Source organism: Aethalodelphis obliquidens, unplaced genomic scaffold (assembly GCF_003676395.1).
Source record: "Aethalodelphis obliquidens isolate GAN/ISIS:26980383/991018 unplaced genomic scaffold, ASM367639v1 scaffold15, whole genome shotgun sequence".
Lineage (NCBI taxonomy): Eukaryota > Metazoa > Chordata > Mammalia > Artiodactyla > Delphinidae > Aethalodelphis > Aethalodelphis obliquidens.
In genome coordinates this window covers 18,244,753-18,261,657 of record NW_020837959.1, presented here as the reverse complement: position 1 = coordinate 18,261,657, position 16,905 = coordinate 18,244,753, and the positions used below count along the sequence as shown (strand labels likewise).

The following is a 16,905-nucleotide window of genomic DNA, read 5'->3' as shown; positions in this document are numbered from 1 at the left end:
AAATTATTAAATGCAGTTCTGTTAGAGAGAGTTAAAGAAAGAGGACCTTGGCATTCAGAAATTAGAAAAAAGAAGCTAAAATGAGTAGCAGAGAAATAATGAGTGACTTTTCAATAAATCCTTTAGAAACAAGTGAAAATAAAAGACTACAATGCTGTGCTTTGGAATCACACGTTGGTGGTGTTTGTATTTGTGTGATGGGGAAGCTAAGACATAAGTAAGATGGGTTGACAGTGTATATTTTCACATAAAGCCTAGCTAAAAGCGTAAAACCCTGGGAACTGGGAAGCGGTGAGAAATACCTTAGTACGTTAAAAAAAAGTCACCCAAAGTTGCCTTTTAGACTTTTAGAAAAGTCAAAAAGTTTTTAAAAGTTAAATATCCAAGCAATGATGTCACTTGCAAAGTGAGAAAAGGGATAAAAGGACACGGAAGTAGGAACCAGCGTAAGAACCCTGTTGTCAGCAGCTCTAAGCAACAAAATCACAAAAGTATTCACAATGAGATTGCGGCCAAGACACAGAAACCAGCATCAAAGAGCTTCTCTGCCGGAAAGCGCTCTCCAACAAAGAAAACAAATTATAAATACATCATTGGAACTAATGTGGATAGAGACCCTAACAATTTCCCCCACATCATATACAGTAAATAAAAATATCACTGTATTAATAATAAAGCTGTCTTTTCTAATAATGTCAGATGTGAAAACCATATAGGTAAGTTCTCTAATGCCATTTTCACTGTAAGGTCTTAAGTTCTTCGAACCTGATTTTTCCTTTTGTTGATTTTTTCAAGACTCTGATTTTCAAGATATCCTTATTTTCAGCTGATTTGTGTTGTGATAAACAATGATACATTTGCAAAATTGATTTCATACAGTATCTAGAATGAAGGAAAATATGCATGTAAAAAGGAAATGGATAGATATATACACTTTATTTACGTTATCAAGAAAACCTTGAATAAAACTACTTTCATGGTTATTTTAAAATCTCCATGGGATTGAAAAATGGATAAACAAACAGTGTAGATACATAAAAATCTATAAAGGGAAATCAACACACTTCTGGAGAAAGAAAGGGAACAATAAGGCTCTCCAAGGATTAGTGCTACAATAGATGCAAGTTTTAACTACTGTAGACCACAAGCCACAATAAATTCTCTAAAACTGTACTTCAAAGCCAAGCACTTTGAGATAATAAAATGTCCAATCAAATGGGTTGTCTTGAAAGATGTCTACAGTGGATAGAAAAATGCCAGCTAAGCTTTACTCTAAGCGTATATAAGAATGTATTTAAGTAAAAAGTAATCCAAATCCCATTTACAATCTAATTGGGTCTGAGCTATCAGCAAAAGCAGGGACAGAGAGGACTTTGTAGACTGACAATCCCTCAAGACATCGATGTACCGCGTTCCTTTTAGCTAATGCCTTTAAACAGAGAGTCTTCCAAAACGCCACACGGAAAAAGTAGCCACGCATTATAGCCTCTATTCAGAAACTAATTCCTGAACCGCCCTATTCGATCTCACAGCTCATCCAGCCTTGCTCTCATTTCCCAGCTACGAACTTCAGAATTCATTTCCCTTTATGCTGCCGCTCCGAGCTCTCAGATCTGACAACCTGAGCTAGCTCCAGCTAAAAGCCTGCCTACCTGCTCACTGAAAGCATCACCAGCAAACCTCCTGATACCTATTCTGGCCCGACGTGGCCTTTCCCCACGGGGAGCCCCTTACCGAGGGTAGGATGCCTCACAGGAAGGACTGGACATGATATTCTGCTGAGGCCAGAAGAACAAGTAAAGCAATGGGCATTATTATCAAGATATATTATGGACATTTCTTCTCTCTCTCTTTCTCTCTCTCTTCTTTCTTTCTTTTGCGAGAATGCATCTCATTTAATATAATGAAAACAAACAGAAAATCAAGCTTTACTTCACTGCATTTTGGATGTGTGCATTCTTTCCAGTTAGCATCAATACCAGAAAAATTATCTGAATTTTCCCTAATTCATGTTTATTTTGCATGAATATAAATTTTGCCATCCTTATCTCTCAGTGGTTACAATCACAGAGCTGCATAATGTTCTTGGTTTAAATTACAGTATTGTCAAATTAGCAAGAACATAGACAAGAATAGCAATGGAATTGTTATGCGTATATGCTTTCTAAATTACAATATGTGCAATACTATGTACACTCTAAAACATACTGGTATTCCATAACTGAAAACCAGCATCTGAATGCAAATGTCTTATGTCTTTCTGTCTTTTAACTCCCACTGCAGAACACTATCTAAATAACAGATCTTCTTGGCTTATAATTACAAAGTGCCATATGCCTTTCTTTTAATTAAATGATTTCCATATTATATCCAGTTTGTTTTATTAAAATAAATCAAAAAGAAAAAAGCCTGGTTGAATTAACTACAAGATTAACACGCAGGCATGACTTAATTCTGCTTGAGATCACTCGTTCCTATGAACTATTTGTTGTCTTTAATTCTGTAGAATTTCAGCAAAACCTGTCTGCATCAGTGGTGTACGTGATGGAATGCTACAATTCCCTTCACATCCACGGTGTCCCAAACACAACAAAGGCAGATTTTTAAAACAGGTTGAGACCATTTGTTCATGCCTTCAATATACGAGTTTCAAACTTATTCCAACCCAGTGCATAGTATGCTTTTGCCATCTGCTGGAACAATGATAGACTGCAGGTGTAATAATCTGCAGCAAGAGGGGTTGAGACAATGGTGATTAAATTGGATTAACCAGACACTTTAAAGATGATTTCTCAGGGCTCTAACACATATAGAAGCAGAGTAATCAGTCTCTTTCAAGACTGTTAGGAAAGAAATCTTCCAAAATTAGAGACCTTCAGGGAAGCCTGAGAACCTTTCCTTTGTCTATGATTACTATCTTTGCAAAGGTTCCTTTAAGATGCAAGTGTATCTATTTAGAATATGCAATGCCGTGGCAAAACAAGAGAAAAAAGTCTGGATTTCCAAAAGCTGGAGGCTTAGATAATAGAGGGAAAATTGCAGAGTCATACTAAATCATTTTCATTTTCAGCAAACATTAATTTTTGCTGAAAATTAATTATTTTTCCGTAAATATGATCCATTTCTCCATTATTTGACAGGAGAAGTTTTCCGTGGTCTTCTTACATTTAGGGGCCACAACGTGCATTCCATAGCATTTTGAACTTACGATAGCATTTTAATTTTGCAGTTCTCTGAGTTTGGTAGATTCAACGTTTATTACCTTCATCTGAGTGGTCTGGTAACTGAAATATAGAGAATTGGAGCAGGTAGACTCTAAAATGACCCCTAATGATCCCGCCTCCTGGTATCCATACCCTTGTGTAATTTTCTATCCTGTGGACTGTGTTCTGGACTTGGAGACTTGCGTCTTACAAATACAATACAGCAAAAGTAATGGAATGCCACTTCTGAGGTTAGGTTATAAAAGACGTGACCTCCATCTCTCTCTCTTTCTCCTCTCTCTGTCTCCCTCCTTCTCCCTCTGACTCTTCTCACTTGCTGAATCTGATGAAGCAAACAGCCATGCTGTGAGCTGCCCCGTAGAGAAGACACAAGGAAGAGGGGGAGTTCTCTGACAAACAGCCAGTGAGAAAAATGAGGCCCTTAGTCCGACAACCCGCAGAAAACCGAATCCTGCCAAAACCACATGAGTGAGCTTGGAAGGAGATCTTTCCTCAGCTGACCTTTGAGGTGACTGCAGCCCTGGCACTATCTTCACCGCAGTACCACACGTGACCCTAAGCCAAAGTGCCCAGCAAAGCCACACACGCATATCTCAGGCACAGAAACCATTAACTCATAAATATGTTTTTAGCTTGAAGCTAATACGTTTTAGGGTAGCTTGGTATGCAGCAGTAACTAATACCAGTAGAGTCAGTGATTTCCCATAGATACCAGCCTAGCTAATGATGTTGCCTTTAGGCAGCAAACACGTTTAGCTTATCTCAGTAAAAGTCAAGAGAAACTCTCATGCCAGCAAATTTGAAAATTATGCAAAAGCAAGAGAAGAAACAAGTGATGCAATGTAACAAAAAATTCACTGAGCACCTAATCTTTGAAAGGCCTAGATTAGGTAAACAAGAAAGAAAAGTTCAATATTGAATGGGAAATGCCATAGACTGAATACTTCTGTACCCCTAAAATTCATATGTTGAAACTTAATCCCCAAATGTGATGGTATTTGAATGTAGGGTCTTTGGGAAGTGATTAGGTCATGAATGAAATTAGTGCCCTTATGAAAAAGTACACAGGGAGCTCCTTTACCCCTTCCACCATATGAGATTATAGTGAAAAGACAGCCTTCTATGAACCAGGAAGCAGGCTCTCACCAGGCACTGAATCTGTCCTTGATCTTGGACTTCCCAACCTGCAGAACTATAAGAAATAAATTTTTGTTGTTTATAAGCCACCCAGTGCATGGTATTTTTGTTATAGCTGCCTAAACAGACTAAGACAGGAAGTAATACAGGTAAAGATGAGTTAATACAGGAAGATTAGATTGAAGGATAGTAATAATGACGCTAATGTTAGTATGACTCGAGGAAGAACATCCCCCCATGTAAAAATTGGGATAGACACCAGTGGGCAGACAGCTTTTGAAACAGGCCTTGTAAGGAAGCCTAGGATTTCAAAAAAGGAAGAAAATTCTGAGTAATGGTTAAAACGGGAAAATGTACAGTAGTAAGAAAATGAGGCATATTTAAGTAAGAGTGAGTGAGTGGTTCACACACAGAAGATACTGGGGAATAAATCTGCATCAGTCACATGAGCAAAAGTCCTGAATGCCAGGTCCAGGTCCAAGAAGTCTGCACTTAATTAATTCTGCAAGGATCCAATGAAATTTCCTGGAAAGGAGAAAGCTTGAGACCAAATTAGCATCTTAAAAGAATTATTTTGCAACAAAATGAAGGACGGGTCCAGATGGTACAAGGAAAAATGTGAAAGACTTTGAAATGGACCAAAAAGGTTATTGGGTGACTTTAATTCTAAACTACAGGTGTTGAGAGCAGGAGTCAGGTGTACTAGGACCATGGGCCAAAATGGGCCAGTGGTCTGTTTTTGAACAGTATTGGAGCTATGAATGGTTTTTATATTTTTTGAAAGGTTATAAAACAAAACAGAACAAAGCCAAGGTGAATATGTAACAAGAACCATATGTGGACCACAGAGCCTAAAATATTTACTATCTGGTCCCTTCTAGAAAAAATTTGCTAACCTCTGTTCTAAAGAACATTCTTCCAGGTTCTGAATCTAAGGGATTTGCACCTTTCTTGGTCTTTTGAGCTATTTTAGAATTCTGTAAATTGTAGATAACTGATAGCACTGCAAATGGCTCTTGTCTGTTAGCATGCAAGACAATCCTGTCTGATGGAAAGACATTTCATTTCTCCTCCCTAACCCCACCTGCCCGCCCCATCCCTATGAAAAAGAGTTGGTTTTGCTTCCGTCTATAAAATCATTTCATGGCCTCTATCTCTGCTTTTTGATTTATTTTTTGAACTGGTTGTTAATATCTAACTGGTTACCTCATAAGTTCATGAGTTAAATAAAATCTTTGACATGTATTGATCTTATGTTTTTTATGAGAGTCAGGATTTGGCCTTTTTATAAATGCACATTTTAACAATAGGAAAAGAAAAAGATGATAAATTAGAGATGATCAAAGCTGTCTCTAAGAGTTACGCATGTTCCAGTGTATCATTAAACACCATGGAGTTCTGGTGTCTCTGGTTATTAAGTTCAGCAATTCCCCAAGTATATATGGAGGTTAGAGACTAAGCAGGCACATCAGCCCCCTATTGATCCTAAGGATGTTCTGGGTGTTAAGGTGAGGACCAAACCAAGCAAAGTCCAACAGAGCAGCATCTCTCCTACTGGATAGTCACTCAGTGAGGGTCTAGATGAAGGGAAAACCCCATCCAGTAAAAATAATAGCATAAAACCTCAATGTGGCAAGGAAAGGCACAGTATGGGAGTCAAATCTTGTACCTGAGCCCTGAGTGTGTCAGCAATGCCCCCTAACAGTGGGTTCTTTTCCACGTCTCCCCAGATGGCAAATATTGGTCTCTTCTTCTGGAAAGCCCTCTTTTCTCTCCTCTCTCATCCTCTAATCTCCGTTTTAGACTAGGACATGACTTCCTCCTTCAAATGTTTTACTTTCCTTCTTGCTTTTTCAAGCACTTTTTTCCCTCCCTTCTAGCTGCTATGCAAAAATCCTCTCCACTAGTTCTTTCTTAATTGACTCTGATGGTCCATTAGAACCAATTCAGCAAATAACTATTTATCTTTGCTCTACAGCAAGAAGGGTTTAATCCTGAAACTCTGAGTGAGTTGATATTTGTGTGTTTGGGGATGGTGGTAGTGAGATATTTAAATTCTAAAAGGTGGAAGAAGTTCATTTTTCCTATTAGAAAAAATCTGAATTAACTTAACTTACACTTACACAAGGGTAATGGCAATGAATATGGGGAAAATAAGGTGGATTAAGAAGGTGTTGTATAGGTAGAATATTCATAAATTGGCATTTTATGGAATATAGAGGATCAAACTTAAGAATTGTTATAAAAGGTATTCCAGTATGTCAAGGGTGGTCCATTGGTAATGATGTTAACAGTTATGGGGAATTCAGGTCAAGGAATTGGTTTGGGAGGTTGTTGGGGGGATTATGATGTGACTTTTCTCAATATAAAGGGCAATTATAGTTGTAATAGTCATTACAGAAAAATTCAACAAAGTGACTAGGCCTTGGAGAATGAATAGTGTAGTGTAAAAGCAATTCCTGTCTATACTACAGATAAATCATATGGTTTGGGTACTTATTTTGTCTTTTTTACCTAATTCTAGAGTAGAAACTTTTCCATGACCTCATAGAACTTTTCTATTATTTTATCCCTGGATGTGAAGAAGAAATACAACAACAAAAACTGTCTGTTCTTATACTTACTATGTTTGGAATGCAATTATGGGATATTCCCTATTTTTAAAAAGCTTCCCCATATAGCAAAATATGATTATGATCTTCTGTTAATCTCTGAAAACTATAATACCATCATTAATCTTTATCAACTGAGTCCATGGATTTTACATCTCTGCAAGATCAGTCAGCAATTCAAGAAGTTTTTTTGTTTTTGTTTTTGTTTTTTTTTTTTGCGGTACGCCGGCCTCTCACTGCTGTGGCCTCTCCCGCTGCGGAGCACAGGCTCCGGACGCGCAGGCTCAGCGGCCATGGCTCAGGGGCCCAGCCGCTCCGCGGCATGTGGGATCCTCCCGGACCGGGGCACGAACCCGTGTCCCCTGCATCGGCAGGCGGACTCTCAACCACTGCGCCACCAGGGAAGCCCTCAAGAAGATTTTTATCAGTGGCAACTAACATCTGGAATGGAATAAGTCATATTTCATTTACTTTATCAGACTAAGTTTATATTTTACTATTTTGATTCAGATATTGAAAAGAGACAAGACCTCATGATTTCTAAGTAATTTTTCTATATACGTGGTTTTGTTTTTTTGTTGTTGTTATTGTTGTTGCTGTTTCTTTCCATCTGGCCAGAAAAGGGTGTTCAGAGTCCTAAATTTTCCAATACCTCCAAAAATAAATAAGTTAAAAAAAAATCAAGCCCATTTAAAAGCCTGATTCTATGTAGTTTAATGTGTAAAAAATGTTTCAAAGTCAAACATTCTTTATTTCCCCATTTTCCGTCATTATTTTGTACAAAATACAACTTCATTTGTAAAAGAGAGGTGTTACATTTTTTGAGAAAATGGATTGTATTCTGAGCCTTGGCAAATCTATGGAAATCAACACTCAGTCACGTGAATAATATGAATCCTAGTTTCAGGACTTGCTTTAGGCAAAATATGTCATATAGACAATCTTTTCTTGCCTCCCTGGAGACCAGGGTGAGAATCTGACAGAGTAGAAACCAGAAAACACATTACCCTCAAACTGAAATATTGTTTAGGCCCCAGACATTTCCTATTCACTTTAAGAAAACTAAGACCCACATACCACATGACAGTTAGTTCCTTTCAAATAAATTTGTTTTTGTACAGATCCAGTGGTGAAAAAAAAGATTAATCTTCAAGTAAAATACCAAGAAAAAGCATAAGTGTGTTTTTTTCTACCTGTTCTAATGAAGTAAACATTCTTTTTTGAGGTAAAACAAAGGCTTAACTGCTTTTGAATGTCCTAGAGCTAGTAGAGTGAAGTACACTCAAATTGTTTTTCATAGAACTGATTTACTACAGTCCTTCAGCATGACGAAGAGCCCACTCCAAACTAAATCATTTCACTACTGTCAAACCTAGAATTTACCAAACAGTATTTAAAATGCAACACAGTATTCAAAATGAATCCTTAATGAGTTATTATACTTTTTTTTTTTAACAAAAACTTTGTACACTGAGGCAAAGTACTGAGGATCTCTGAGAGGTGTTACATGCAATGAATCATAAAGATTTTTTTCTGGGAAAATAAATCTATGTAGGTTTCTAAATTACAGTATTAGGAGTCTTTTTATCATGTGCATGGTAATTAAAATTTATAAGTAGAACACACAAATCTTTTATACACTAAATCTGTCTACTTCACATGTAGCTACACAGGTCAACGCCTTCTAAATTTTTATGCTGGCAAATTTTCACTAACCCTGCTGAACTCCCTCCCTTATGCAAAATAATTTTTTATACTCCAGGGACAACTACTGTAGTTTATCAGAGGAATTCCTGACCTCCAAATCAAACTTAGGTTAAGCATGGGGTTTAAATTATCTGCAATTATTTCATACGGTCTGACATTATCAAAATGGTCTAAGGAACATATTTTAATCTACAATTTATCTCCCTTTTTGAAAAAGTTCTTCTGGTTACTCAGGCAAATAAAAACGTCTAATTTACTTAAGAAATGATTATCTCTTAGGGATAAGATTTGTAAATACAAACATTTTGAGATTACAGAAATTGTAGACATTTGTTTGTGAGAGAGGATTGTTGGGAGAATAGAAAAAGCATGAACTTTGGTTTGAGAACACTATTCAAATTTGAGTTCTGTCATTACTGGCAATTGATCTCCCTGAGTCTCAATGTTCTCATCTGTCAAATGGGACAATAATATAGACTTTGCAAATGTGATAGGCTTAAAAGAGCTGGGCAGTAAAGGACAAGCACATACTATTCAATGAATAATGATTCCTTTTTTGTCAATACCTATACCAGGAAAATTTGACAAGAAATTACTTGGATCCGCATACTTTCATTGGAGAGAAAGATTTCTTCTGGTTTCTGACTTAAATTCTTGGGAATACAATAATTTATCAGTAGGGCTGGGAACATTCTAACTTTGTTTGTTTCATTTTTTTTGTTTAGACAAACTCCAATTACAAAATTCTGATGCATTCAAGTCCAGTCATCTTGTATTGCCTGACACTGGCCAGCATGGCCCAAGACAAATCCGCTTATCAAATAAATTATACCAAATTATACCAAATAAATAATTCTAAGCAAATGAACCTGGCTGTGAGTCAACAGTCATCAGTTACTATAACAGCAAAAGCTAGAATTATAAGCTCACCTCTCACAACTCGCTACAACTATGGGTAGTAAAAAAAAGTCAAACAACCCTATGATTTGACATGCCAGAATTAATATACATAACCACATATCCCCAACTTCTCTGACATAAACAGTCACTAAGTTTAGTTGAGTTATAATTAGAGAGGCGTAGTGGTTAGCAGAGAAATCATTGTGCCAAAAGGCCAAAGACTGGGTGTTCAACCCATCCTCCAGCTCCTAGAGTCTGGATATGTCATTCAGAGTCTTTATTTTGCAATTTCTTTATACAATACCAACAACGCTACCTACCCTGTCTATCTTACACAGTTATTAAGAAGATAAATCATGAAAGCACTTTTAAAGTTCCAAATTGTTAAACAGAAATGTACAGCAGTTGATTTCAGTGAACTCAATGAAAATTTACTATAGAAAATATGTGCATCTATTTTCCTGCTACAAGAAAGAACAATATGATACTTGGCCTACATGGCCCAAATACCAGAAAGAACTCTATTTTGCCAAAAAGACAAATTTGCATAGGAATAAAATGAATATCTCCTTGTATGCACTGCCTAGTGAATTTATGCTTTAGAATAAACATGTTTAATCACAGTGAAAGTAAGAATAAGGCAAAATAAACCTGTTTGAAAAAGAGTATAAGGTTTGCTACCAAAAAAGAATAAAAGTACAAAATGAACCAAAACTGAAACAAATTTTGCCTTTTGCCAGGGACTGACTGTGGTTATTAGCACATCAAATCAGGAATATTTGATTCGAAAAGTACTCACCATAGTTTGCCTTGCCAGCAGTATCCAGGCTTTGAGTACGATAATCCAGACCATTTTGGTAGTAGCAAAATCAAAGACTTGATGCTGACAAAAAAAAAAAAAAAAAAAGCTTAAACTTCAAAATCTGAGAAGCATTATACCTCAGAGTGAATTTATAACAATGTATTCATCCCATAAATGTTGAGATTCTGTAAATATACTTCTCAAATTGAAGAATAGCACTGTTAAAGTGAAAACCACAGACCTAAAATGGTGTCACTTGTGCTAAAGTCCATGATGCCGAACCTAGATTTAATACCTTACCCAACTGTAGTTTCGACCTTCACCAGAAATGTAATCTTTTTTTTTTTTGCGGTACGCGGGCCTCTCACTGTTGTGGCCTCTTCCGTTGCGGAGCTCAGGCTCTGGACACGCAGGCTCAGCGGCCATGGCTCACAGGCCCAGCCGCTTCGCGGCACGCGGGATCCTCCCGGACCGGGGCACGAATCCGTGTTCCCTGCATCTGCAGGCGGACTCTCAACCACTGCACCACCAGGGAAGCCCCTTAGAAATGCAATCTTAATTAACCAATCTGGAATTTTCTGGGCAGCACCAGTAAGGTAATCTGTCACATGGGCCCTCTCTATCTCCCCCCAGAGGAAGAAGAGGCAATCTGCATGATAAAACGCTTGCCCTTGGGTTCCCCTGAAAAGATTTCTTGCCCAAAATAACTTTGTTTTTTGTAATAGTGACTTCCTGCCCCACCCTCCTTTCTATAAATTCATTTTGTATAACCCCTCAGAGCTCGCTTCTAGTTGTTAGACGGAATGCTGCCTGATTCATAAATCATTGAATAAAGTTAATTAGAACTTCAAATTTATTCAGTAGAATTTTGTTTTTTAACATCACTAATAGCTGTCCAGGAATAAATTTGATTTATAGTTAGGGAACTTTAAAAAGACATCCATTTCTACCCAAATTTACACCCAGTAAATTATTTCTTAGTTTCTCATATAGGCTAAATATAATAAAAGTCATTTTCCATAATTGAGTCCTTATATAAAGAGAATCTAAAAAAACAGAGTAGCCTTTAAATGTCTGTAAATAAAAGCCAGATCTCAGAGTATATTTAGGAAATTGAGAAAAAGGAAGAAGCTGAAATTTTTTGACCATTTGCTATGTGCCTGGCGCACTGCTTTGGATTTGGTAAACATTTCATCATTTCATTTAACCCTACCCCACACCCACCCCCCAAAAAACAAAAACAAAAAACTCTACAATCAACAAAGATCAGAGTTGCCAAGGTTATGGTTAGATGGAGGGATGAATAGGCAGAGCACAGAGGATTTTTAGGGCAATGAAAACACCCCATGTGATCCTACAGTAATAGATATATGTCATTACACATTTGTCCGATACCATAGATTGTACAACACCAAGAGCAAACCCTAAGGTAACCTATTGTCGACCAAGAAGAAACACAGAAGGCTACAAATAAGAAAAGGGTTTACTGGGGGGTCTTAGGAATTCCACTTTGGGAGACACAAATTCTGGTAAAACCAAAAGAGTGTTCCAGGGAAGAGAAAGAGTATTTTGTAAAAATAAGTATGAAACATATTAGAACTTACAAGATTCAGCAAAACCAATGTTTTACTCTGTGAAAATTCACAGCCTTAATAAATTTGTATTACTAAAAATGAAAATATTAATATGATAGTGGATATCCCCATCTTAGTAGAAATATTTTTGAAGTTTTACCATTAAACATGATGCTGTCTCCTGATTGGGTATATGTTTGTTCTGTTTCACTTCCATCACAACTGGATGTACTGCAATACAATTCTAACCCTAAGTACCAGGAGTTAGCATCAGACCCCACAACTTTAAGGGCTTAACCCTTCTCAGGACTGTGCTTGCATCAGATGCCAGCTGCATTTTAGGGGGTTGCCAGGCAACCTGGACTTCCAACTAACTGACTGTAAGTTGGAGGGCTCCCATAACCCCCTCAGCTTTGATAATTCACTAGAATGACACAGAATTCAGGAGAGTTCTGTACTTAAAATTACAGCTTTGTTACAAAGGATACTCATAGGGTGAAGTACTGGAAGAGAATGCAGAGTCCCCATGCCACCTCCACATGGAGTCAGGGCATGTCACCCTCCAGGCACATTAATGTACTCTCCAGTCAGGAAGTTCCACAGAGCTTCTAATCAGGGTTTCATAACTTAGGCATGAATGATTAAGTCATTGACCATGTGATTGAACTCAATCTCCAGCCCCTCTCTGCTTCCTACATTGTCAGGCTACCTCAGAGTCCCCAACCCTTTAATCATGTGCTTGGTCTTTCGCGGACCAGACTCCATCCTGAAGCTACCTAGGGACCCACCTTGAGTCACTCCATTAGCATAACAAAGACACTCCTATCACTCAGGCAATTCCAAGGGTTTTTGCAGCTCTGTGCCAGGAACCTCAGACAAAAGACCAGATACGTTCCTTCTTTGCCTGTTTACTTTATTGATATACCACAATGTTTGATCATGTTAAGGAAGTTTCCCATATGAACCGATCAAGGTCACACAAGGAAAACAGGTGGCATACTGAAATTAGGGTAATTTTATTTTAACAAAGGGACTATTTATTAAGGTGAGGCTGGAGTATCAAGGAACCTCAAAGCCTATTTCAATAAAACTGGGATTATTCCAAGGATAGAAGGGACAAGGAAATGAAGCACTGTCCAGAACACAGAGGGAGAAAGTCATATAGAAAAGCCAACTTCGGGGTCGCAGGGACATTTTTCTGAGGCACACAAGTAGCTGGACGCATTGCTTCAGAGAGGAAAACAGGCACTAAATACTCTGACCTCAGTCTCTTCTCACTGCATGAGCTCCTCCTGAACCCAGCTAGACCCCAGAGATTGAAACAGCCCTTTGATGGAATCCATACAGGCCAGCCTCCTGGGGCAGAGAGCAGAGTGAAGAACGATCTGGGAGAGCAAATATAATATATCCAGCACACCGTGAAGAACGGGTGTAGAGTTTTATATTAAAGCGATCTCAATATCCACGGACAATGATCTTTTGGATTCACATTTGGTCTATTAAATACCGTCCAAGCTGCCTAAAACTGAGCCATCCTTAGATTGCTGGAAAGAAGCCTACTTGATAATGATGTATTGTTTTCTCATGTGCTGCTGGATGCTACTAGGTAACTTTAAGATTTTTGCATCGATATGTGTGAACAAAAAAACCTTTGCATTTTTCTTATTGTTTCTAATACCTTCTATTTTCATAAATGAGGACTCATTAAAGTGTTTCCCAAACATGAATACAAAAAATATCAAAGAGAGGGGCTTCCCTGGTGACACAGTGGTTGAGAGTCCACCTGCTGATGCAGGGGACACAGGTTCGTGCCCTGGTCCGGGACGATCCCACATGCTGCGGAGCGGCTGGACCCGTGAGCCACGACTGCTGAGCCTGCGCGTCCAGAGCCTGTGCTCCGCAACGGGAGAGGCCACAACAGTGATAGGCTCGTGTACCGCAAAAAAAAAAAAAATTAAAAAAAAAATATCAAAGAGGTGTAAACCCTAGTGTTCACCTTTAGCAATATAAAGAACCAAATCCTGGAAGCTTTTAAAACTCAGATTTTCCTTCCCCATCAACCATCCCTTTATGGGAAATGGTAAAGGGAGAGAGAGATTCTATAGGGACCACGGCTTTTTAAAATCACTCTCCTTACACTTATACACTTAATAATAAGCACCATTTAATAAGTAAATGGACAATGACATGTATTGATATAAAACCAGTTAAAATAGTGCAGCCTATTTCTCACTTAAAACCACTGCCACGTATACTTCATTCTCTTTAAATGTACTTGCCCACCCTTTACTCTGGTGTATTATCAGGAATGTTAAAAAATACAACTAGCTTATAGATGAACATCAACTCTCTTAAATGTTCTGAGACTCTTCTTCCAAAAGACATGCACACACAGCAAAAGCCTAGGTGCTTATAATTCACTATAGTTCAAATGCCAGGCTATATATTCTTGGTGTTAGTCAAACACCATGGAAATATTTAATGGTAAAGATAAACCAAGCATTTCTAGCCAGTCACTTTCAACTGAGATCAATACAGTGTAACGATGATTTAAGATGCTTCTGAGTTTACCTTAAGTAATTTTCCCTTCTCTCCTCTGAGATTGTAAATCTGACTAATTGCTTCACACTCTAGAACTGCTTCTTCTTGCTAAGTATAATTGCTATGTCTGGATTCTCCTACGCCCCAAGTAATTTTATGGAGGGCTTGCCTACTGATCTCATTACACTTCCAACTCTGATGCATCAGGCTCCATGCTGTTATTTACCTACGTCAGTATACTTGATAAATTAAATCCAGGCCTTGTTAAATTTACCCCTTTAAGGCACAAATATCACAATTTAATATGGATTAAATTGACCCAATAGGCATTTTGCTTCCTCCACCATGGAATATACATTAGTTGATTTCACTCACCACTGAAACACCAATACCAATAATCAGGCTATTTGTGAAATAGACAATTGGGGAAAAAAGCATTCTACAATAATTTTTGAAGTGAAAAAGTAAAAATAGTCTACCATGGCTTAATCAGCTCCTAATTATAAAAGTGTAATGCATGGCAGATAAAAAGGAACACAAGAGGATCCGAGGAGTAAAGAAGTAAAGGATAATTGCCACGCAGAGCTAACATCCAATTGTAAAGCCAGTTATTTTGATACCAAAAAAGTCTGCGCTTTTAAATTCAGCCCTAACGAAGAAAGTCTATTTTTTCACTTAGACCAGATTATTTCAGTCCTGTTAAGAAAATCAATTCAATTTGATAAACTTGAGACTTCCCTGGTGGCGCAGTGGTTAAGAATCCGCCTGCCAATTCAGGGGACAGGGATTTGAGCCCTGGTCCAGGAAGATCCCACATGCCATGGAGCAACTAAGTCCGTGCGTCACAACTACTGGGCCTGCGCTCTAGAGGCCCTGAGCCACAACTACTGAGCCCACGAGCCACAACTACTGAAGCCCGTGTGCCTAGAGCCCGTGCTCTGCAACAAGGGAATCCACTGCAATGAGAAGCCCGTGCACCGCAACGAAGAGTAGCCCCAGCTCGCCACAACTAGAGAAATGCCCGCGCGCAGCAACGAAGACCCAACACAGGCAAAAATAAATAAATAAAATAAATAAATTTTAGAAACTTTTTTCATAAACTTTTCTGTTGCTTTGTTCCTATGCTCACAGCTGGAGGGAGAGACAAGCCATTTCTTTTAAGTTTCTTAAGGTTATAACCCCCATGAAGGGTTGATCTTTTGACTGTTTTCTCTGAATAAAGCCTCCAAGCAAATTCACTTGAATCCACACTGAGGCTTCACTCACCTGGAAGAGTCTAAGAACAAGTGTCCTCATCTTTCTTACTTTATCTTTGGAACATTTCTCTGCAGAAAATGTGTTGATTTAGCTGCTGGAAACCCTCTAGAATACGGAGTGGAAAAGGGTTATGTCAGCTCTGAGATGTGAATGTTGACTACAGCACAGCCTTTTCCAGGGGAAATTACCCCTTCAATCAATGCTTTAGGACAGAGCATGGACATTTCGCTTTTTTCTGAAAAGAATTCTTAGATGCTAACAAAAGTGGACATTTATATCTTGGGTTGGTGTCCTGTTATAGGGGAAAATAAGCAGAAGATTTTGTAAGGATTTTCATAAATATAAAAACGTCTGTCAGAAACAGTCTCCCGTTATGCACAGTAGGGAGGTTCCTTGATTGATGTGAAATCAGACAGTAAAGCACTTCATATCTATATTAATTCTCTATTAACTGAGTAACAAGTTACCCCTAAATTTAGTAACTTAAAGTAAAAAAATTTATGGATCTTACAGTTTTGGTGGCTCAGGAATTCGGGAGAGGCTCCACTGAGTGGTCTGGCTCTGCTTCTCTCAGGAGGGTATACTGGCTGGGGCTGCAGAAATCTAACAGCTCGACTGGGGCTCAAGAATCCTCTTCTGAAACGGCTGACTCACGTGACTGTCAGCGGAGGGCTGGCTCTCATATAGCTGTTGGCAGAAACCTTTTTCTGGTTTTCGACAGGGTTACTCAGTTCCTTGCCACATGGACCACTCCTCCGGCTTGCTTTAATGTCCTTGTGACATAACAGCTGTTTTCCCCCAGAGTGAATCATCGAAGAAAGAGAGCAAAGAGAAGATCACAATGCCTTTTGTCTCAGAAGTCACACACCATCTCTTCCACCATCTTCTAGTTTATTAGAAATAAATTACCAAGTCCAGTCCAGATTCAAGGGAGTAGAGTAAAAGGAGAGAATACTTTTTTGAACATTAGACAGATTTTAAACCACTATAGTGTCCTTCTCACCTACTAATATTTTGGCAGCTAAAACAGTTATTGTACTGGTGGTGGACAGGTTTTAAGGTGGCTTCCATGACCCCACCTTCAGGTCTTCATGTCTTTGTATAATCCTCTTCCCTGAGTGTGGGCAAAACGGTGATTTGCTTCTCATCAG

General features: G+C 38.4%; 1 long non-coding RNA gene across 1 annotated transcript in view; it reads right to left on the bottom strand.

The window, feature by feature from the left end:
- The window catches only part of LOC113625491 (uncharacterized), a 102,093-nt gene extending 85,586 nt beyond the window's left edge, over positions 1–16,507 (bottom strand). Inside the window, exons 1-2 of the long non-coding RNA XR_003434697.1 lie at positions 16,266–16,507; positions 10,380–10,463 (exon numbers count right to left, since the gene is read on the bottom strand). This is a non-coding gene — a long non-coding RNA (uncharacterized LOC113625491). The remainder of the gene's footprint in view (positions 1–10,379; positions 10,464–16,265) is intronic.
- Positions 16,508–16,905: the final 398 nt, after the last annotated feature.